The sequence below is a fragment of the Hoplias malabaricus genome, chromosome X2 (assembly GCF_029633855.1).
Source record: "Hoplias malabaricus isolate fHopMal1 chromosome X2, fHopMal1.hap1, whole genome shotgun sequence".
Taxonomy (NCBI): Eukaryota; Metazoa; Chordata; class Actinopteri; order Characiformes; family Erythrinidae; genus Hoplias; species Hoplias malabaricus.
The window spans coordinates 51,417,748-51,425,949 of NC_089819.1; positions in this window are offsets into that span (position 1 = coordinate 51,417,748).

Sequence of the window (8,202 nt, forward strand, 5' to 3'; positions counted from 1 at the left end):
TGTAAAAAATTGTAAAAGTTTCCAGATTAATCACATGTTAATGCATTAACATTGACAGCACCACTCATAATACATTAAAATAATACAGTGGTTGGGCGGCAGGACCTGGAGCTTGAGAGTTCAAGTCCCGCTCTTTGTGAGGAGTTTGGTGTGTTCTCCCTGTGTCTGCATGGGTTTCCTCCCACGGTCCAAAAACACTGTTGGTAGGTGGATTGGCAACTCAAATTTGTGAGTGAATGTGTGTCTGGTGCCCTGTGAAGAACTGGCACACCCTCCAGTTTGTGTTCCTGCCCTGCGCCCAGTGATTCCGGGTAGGCTCCAGACCCACTGTGACCCTGAACTGGGTAAGGATTACAGACAGTGTTTATCATAGTTTTAAAGAAGTATATACTGACATTTGTGGCTTTATTTGGTCACTTGTGCTGCCACCTTGCCGATAATTCACAAGACATTCATTTGCCCTTCATTTGAAGTCTCCCCTGAAAAATCAAGTGGTATACACCGTCCTACCCCTCTGTCCCAACAAGAATTAAGACACACCAACCTCTAGGACAAACAGAGTTGGATTCACCCTTAGAGTAAGAAACATGCATTATTGATAACAACACATGTTGGATTATTGACCTCCGTGACACATGTTGGTAGGTGGATAGGCTACTTAAAAGTGTCAGTGTTGTGAGTGTGTGGTGCAATGTGATGGACTGGTGCGCCATTTAGTGTATGTTCCCACCTTGCACCCAGTGATTCAGAGTAGGCCCTGGACACACAACAGTATACTGGATAAACAGTTACAGACAATGAATGAATAAATGATCAGTACACACATGGACTCCTGCATCATCACATCCATTTTAGATCATTTGTCTTATAAAGAGAAGCAGACATCAGGCCAAATAACTTGCTACAGTTTATTTAAGGTCACAGCCAAAGCTTTCTATTCATTTCAGCTCGGTCTAAATATCCTCAAACATGAATCTTTATTTTCCTTCCATTGTACACATTGTACATTTCAAATAGGAAATAAATATCTTGATGGAAATTAAGAACAATATTATTAGGCAAAAATACAAGGTATAAACACAAAGAGGTCTTAAACAATAGATCACTCATAGTTTTTATGAAATAGACAAGGATTTGTATTTGATATGTAGCGGTCTGGAACAACATGGAAATATATTAAAGTTTATAGGTGGTGGAGGAAAATGAAAAATTTTAGTGTGAGATTAGGTGCTTGTGTTGTCATCGCTTCCCCAGAGACATTGTTCCTTCTCAGTTGTACAGTCATAACACTTTTTTATAGTTTCGCTACCTTCTTTGTATGAAGTGCACCTAAATACTGGAATGTAGTGAATGATATTATTAAGAGCCACCCGTAGTTTTTCCCTCTGATGCTTATCCTTGTTATAAATTGTGTGGAACAGAAAGGCCTTCCATTCTTTGTGAATATGATCAAGCAAAGTATGACCTTCTGGCTTTAGACTGAGAATATTTTCAATGTTACCTGCACAGTTCTCCAAACAGGGAGAGTAAGTGGTGTAAAACAGCACACAGATGTTGTCATTCATGATCATTTGTTGAACATTCTTAAAATGAGTAACAAGAATCCAGTCTTCAGCATGGATATATTCATTTGGCCTTGCTGCAATGATATTACCTGTTATTTTTACAGTTTGTGATTTTTGAAAGTGGTTGTGAATTGTAACCAGCTGTTCTTGAAGATTATTTTTAAATGCTTTAATATCGCTGCATGCTGCTTGGCTCGTGCTGATGAGGTATGCATATTCACCATTTATATTGATCCTGTGCACATAAACAAACAGAACAAATTTGTAAAAAACAGACCTTTACCACAGATGAGGTCATACCTGCCTGTACAGGAACCTCTAAACAATATCAAGAAATAGATCTCTTAATTAATCAGGAATTTCTCCTGAACACAGGGGTGTCATTAAGCTATAATCCCCCACAAACCTAAATGCACTTTAGCTACCCCCTCAAATAAATGCACATTTTTAAAATTCAGTTGTCTATAATTGTCTCTGCCATATTGAGCTGTGTCATCATTTACTCATTTTCACAATAAACTAAAAGGCAAATACAGTTTGTAAATCTGGTTTGCACAGTTTGCTAAGAACACACTTTACAAATTTGTTGTTATCTATTGTACAAATGATGAAACAGTTTACAATTTCCTTGGAACAGTTTATAAGTTGAGAGTGCAGATTTCTAAGTTGAGAGTACAGATTTTCCTATTCTCCAATAATTCAAATAATAACAAGACTCCTTGACTGAATACTACAGCAAAAACATCCAAATGTTTCCAAAATCAAGTCAATACTGGGATGTAAAATTTTCCTTCTGTTAAGAGACATCTGAAAGTGGGTGTTAAAATGTTACTGAAACTCAAAACTGCATATGCAGCTACAAGTTGTATTACATCTGCGATAAACATATTTTGTGAAGCTCCCACTGCACCTTCACAACACCCATTTTTCTCTCTTATCACAAATTTCTGGTTTAGGCTAGTTTTGAGAACAGAGTGTTCTCTGAGTGAGTATAACAAAAGAAGGTGGGGGGCGAGTTAGAACTGTATAAAAGATCATTGTGAACTTTTATCAGTATTCCTTGAGCTTGTCTGCTGAGGGATCCTCTGCCTGCAGAGTAATAAACCTATTCTACTCTTTTCAAATTCAGCTCGTGACTCGGGCCAGAACTGATTCGAATTCTTCCAATTATAGTATAAAGAATTCCACCACCACAAATACAATATACTATTTTGTCCCATTAAGGCTAGTGATAATACTTTACAATTATTTTATATTTTTTGAAAAACAAATAAAAATTCTAGTTAAAAAGTGACTTATTCCTTTGAGTACATTTATTTGTTAAGAAATATAAAGCACGTAATTAGTTTCATGCTGGCATGGGAAAGGTCACTAGTTCAATTCCCTTGACCTATTGTATGAGGCATATTTTAGCCATTTCTTCAAATTGTCCTGGTGGGCATACCTCAAACCCCCTTATGAATTCTCTGTCTTCCTGTTCATAAATTGCTAGTCTTTTGCTGAGACAATAATACTCCTGTTTACCTGCAACTGAACTAAAAGCAAGAACTGTCTATATTTAACATATACATTTACCTACACAAAACTGAACCATACTTACGTGTCTCTTATATATTCATAGATTTCCAGCAGAATATTTGGCTGAATGGCATCAGCTCTGACACTGAGAAGAAAGACGAGGAGCAGACTTTTTAGATGAGCAGGAACCTGAAATACATAGAAAACACAGATTTCATTGTTGCTTTAAAAACTGAGCATTCCCTCAGAGATATGGACTAATAAACACAACACCATCACATACAAAGAAGACAAGGCATCATTGTATCATTAAACTGCAAGACATCTGTCTTAACTCAGTTAAAACTGTGGGAAAAGGAGAAGTTTACCATGGTGCAGGAGCAGCTCTTTGTGCTGATGTGGAGTGGTTCTTCAGTTGTAGAAAATTGTGAATTGTCAGATGATGAGGCTTTTTAAAGAGTACCAAAATCAGACAAGCCTCCAGTCTTATCAATCACATGATATGAAGTAGTTGTAGAAATGAAGCCACAAGCCGTATTCAAATAGAGCTCTGGCAGTTAGAGTCATTTGTTTATCAGTTGTATAGGTACATATATAGGTTATATAGTACAACTCAATTTCCAAACTCCTGTGCAAAATGTCAGTACTAAAAATGCAAATATGTGTAAAACATTTTAATACTTAATTGAAAGTAGCAAAAAAGAAAACATTTAAAATATGGAAAAATGTTTACCCATATTGAGTTTGATGCTAGGGCTGCATGGGGGTGCAAAAGGGAGTGTCGTTGTCACACAGCTCCAGGGTCCTGTGGTTGTGAGATCAAGACCCCCTCAGTTGACTGTTTTCTGTAAAGGAGTTTGGTGTGTTCTCCCCATGTCTGCATCTCTGGATTATTAAAGCCAGAACACCACAGCGAGGTGTTACTCAAAATAAACAAGGCTGTGAATTAGTTACAGCACTGTTTCTTCAGCCAGACCCTTTTAGAAATGTAAGTCGGTAATTAATATCTAGTTTCAGCGATGCCCTGATCCTTTATCAAGTATAGAATACTTGGTTGATAAAATGTTGAGGTGCTTGGTTTTAGAAATGTTCAAAAACTTAAATGGTAAAATATTATCTTGTTGCTTTCTGGTAAACGAGTTGCTTTAATGTCATCTCAGTGACATCTCAGCTTCAGTTTTGTAGCTTTGTATGGACAGAAAATAACAGGCTTTCCATGATCATACACACACTGTCAGCACCTGACAAGATCAGCTATTTTTATAGTTTGTTATTATTGTAAACAAAGACATTGATATGAAGCACCAAAGCTTCTCCAGACCTTCCAATGACAAGGGTATATATTTAGGGCTTTCCTGTTTTTGAAATACCAGAAAATTTGTTTCTGCATCACAGGATATACAGTGGTGTGAAAAAGTGTTTGCCTTCATGATTTCTTATTTTTTTTGCATGTTTGTCACTCTTAAATGTTTCAGATCATCAAACAAATTTCCTGAAGCAGCAAAATAGACCCAGACCATCACACTACCCCCACCATACTCTACTGTAGGTATGATGTTCTTTTTCTGAAATGCTGTGTTACTTTTACGACAGATGTAACGGGACACACACCTTCCAAAAAGTTCAACTTTTGTCTCATCAGTCCACAGAGTATTTTCCCAAAAGTCTTGGGGATCATCAAGATGTTTTCTGGCAAAATTGAGACGAGCCTTAATGTTCTTTTTTCTCAGCAGTGGTTTTCGTCTTGGCACTCTTCCATGCAGGCCATTTTTGCCCAGTCTCTTTCATATGGTGGAGTCATGAACACTGACCTTAACTGAGGCAAGTGAGACCTGTAGTTCTTTGGATGTTGTTGTGGGATCTTTTGTGACCTCTTGGATGAGTCGTCCGAGTCATTTGAAGGGGAGTCTGAGGTCAATGTTTCAGTGACTCAAGTCAAGTCACAAACTCGAGTCCCTAAATCTGCTGCTTGGGTTCCCTTCCAAAAACACATTGGTAGTTGAACTGGCTACTCAAATGTGTCCCTAGGTGCAAGTGTGTGTGGTGGGGGTGCCCTGTGATGGACTGGCACCCCATCCAGGGTGTGTCCCCACCCCGTGATTCCGGTTAGGCTCTGGACCCGCTGTGACCCTGAACTGGATAAATGGTGTTACTCAGCTACCTAATGTAGGGTTAACTCAATAGTTATCCTGCTAAATTGGAAGCTGTAGGGGGTGTAGCCTTGTTTCATTTCCTTAAAGGGGTTGAATTGTTTCTGTTTATGTTAGGGAGTTAGGTTATGTTTTTGTATTTTCTTTCTTAATTATTTTTGGTTAGGCAAGTTATATATTTTGAGTGGAAAGGGGTTTTGATTATTTTGGGCCTAGATCACTCCTGACACTTTGCTTCCATTATATCATTATAGTCAATAAAACATCTTGAGACTTGAGTCCTGTGACATTGTGGGGTTTTTCTTGGTCTGGTGGTATTGAAGTGGGAGGAGTTGGGGGAGACATTTTTTTTATTATTATTTATGTTGCAGTCTACCTAGACAGGCTGTAACAATGGTTAAATGAATGAGCGAATTTGATACTGTGACCCTGAATGCATTAAGTAGAAAAGAAGATTATGATGAATTTGATGACAGCAATATGTTTAAAAACAGCTCAGATGGAGCAAGTTTACAACTGTTTTGCATCACCTCTACTTTTAACAAACATCCTGTACTCATCTGGGTTGTCATTGATGGTAGAGTGCTTCACTAAACGATACCGAACAAGTTGAATAAAAGCTGAATTGGTGAAGGCTGTTAATAGCATTGATAAATCTTGTTTGCCAGGGAAGTTAAAATTGTGGTGTCTGCAGTTTGGCTTACTGCCTCGTATTAGGTAGCCATTAACAGTTTATGATGTTTCAATCACAAAAATAGAGAGGATGAAAAGGGTTATGAACAAGGCCATAAAGAAGTGGCTAGGGGTACCACAGTGTTTAAGTAGCATGGCATGGTATGGGAGTGGGGTACTGGAGTTACCACTCACAAGTGAGATGAATTTGTGAGGATTGAAAAATGCCGTGGTAAAAGCAGCAGCGCCAATCACAAAAACAGGAAGGAAGTGGAATCCGAAAGTGGCCGTGCAGGTAGCCAGCAGCTCATTAGAGCTAAGGGATGTGATTGGGCAAGTACAATGCGGAAGAGCAGGCCTTGGGTCAGGTAATTCACGGAAAGCTTTTAGTAAGGCCAAGTCACCAGAGAGAAGGCAAATGTTGACCAGTTTTATTCATGAGCAGGAAGAGGAGGCACGGTGCACTTCAGCAGCATCACAGGCTAAACAAGGCCAGTGGCTTCGATGGAAGAATCTAGAGAAGCAGAATATTTCCTGCCAAGAGTTGTGGGCGATGGAGGCAAGTCATATTAAGTTTTTGCTGGGAGCAACTTATGATGTCCTTCCAACACCGCAACACCTTGGACAGTGGGTAGGTGAAGACCCTAGTTGTGGATTAGGTACAGGGGTTGTGTACATAAACAGCTGAAATGAGGAAGCTACTTTTGGTTCCTTTTTCCAATAAATTTTTTTTAACCACTGCCAAATTTTTTACTTACCATTGTCTTCATATATCATGTACCGCTATCTCCTTTGCATGACATTTTACATAAAATAATTAACTCTTCTTTACTAATTAATATTACTATTACAGTAATATTGCATTTGGTGCATTTGTTTTACTGTTGCTTTTTTAATGCTGCATTTGTTTTACTGTTAGGCTGTGTGTTGTACACAGAACAATCTGCTTGACTCACATTTGTCTTGCACTCTTAGAATACTTTGTATCAGTGTTATATGGAATTATCTATTGTGATCAAACATTTCTAATTCCTTATAAACAGTTACTTCTCTAAAAAATTCTACACACAGTAAATGAGAACTCGGTGTCTCGATAGCTGTGCAACTGCATTAAATTATAGTAGTATTCATAATTCTTTTTTGATGATTCAGTGTTTCATTACTTTGTATTATTATTAAATACACTGTTCATCTTTCTAATGAACCAAATAAATGTAACAAATGTTATTTTTCCACATAGATTTATTTGAATTACACATTTCTCCTTGGCATATTTACCATGTCAAGGACATCCATACACTAAAATGCTTGTGGTGAGGCTCTACAGCTGTACAATACAGTGTACACTGTATACAGGAGGAAAGATGACTATAATGTATATTGTACATTCAGAAATGTACTAAACATATAATAAAGAGCAGTTCCAAAAGTAATTTTATGGAACTGTAAAAAATAAACATAAGTGCAATATATGACTATAGCTAACTATATTGCAAATACTGAAGACAACCAAACTGCAGCATCATAGCTTTAAATATTAATAAATAAATGTGTGCGCACAGATGAGGTGATCTTTAGCAACTGTCCATAACTAACAACAAAGTGACAAAGTTTACAGTCCATATATGACAAATGAAAGAGAATAGCAGCATTGACATCAATATATGTAAGCATATGAACAGACAATAAGTAATTTCATGAAAAATCTGAAATTTGAGAGCAAAAAGCAATGTATTCTGTAGTAGTACAGATGCTGCTATACAGCCTACCAGATGGTACTCATTGTGTACATTCCGACCAGTGTACTCAGTGATTGCCGTCTGTTGTAAGTTTGAGACTGTATCAGGCCACGACTGGTAAATGTCCCGGAAGGATGGGAAATTGTTTTATGTCTTCCTCAGACATGTTCTCAGCACTTCTATAGGTTGTGTGTGTGGGGGGTGGGGGGAGTTAGTGGCGATGCTTGGTACTATACCCTTGTGTATTCTTTGAATGTAAACTATTTACTTAAGTAACAACAATTAAATACATTATAAAATAGTTCAGTCCGATCAAAGAAATAAAACAAGTGGTAAAAAGCAATATAACTAACTTGAAATCAGCCACTGTACGCCGGTCTACTGGTATGGAGCAGTCCCATAATGTTAGGGCTGAAAGTATATTATATTATATGTTCTAATTTTTGACAGAAAACACCTTAATCCACTTATTTCAGTACCTAATTGTGTGTGTTGTGCAATTAAAACGTTGTTATATGTGTTTTAAGTATGTTTTCTCTCACTAGTTTGTGAGGTGAG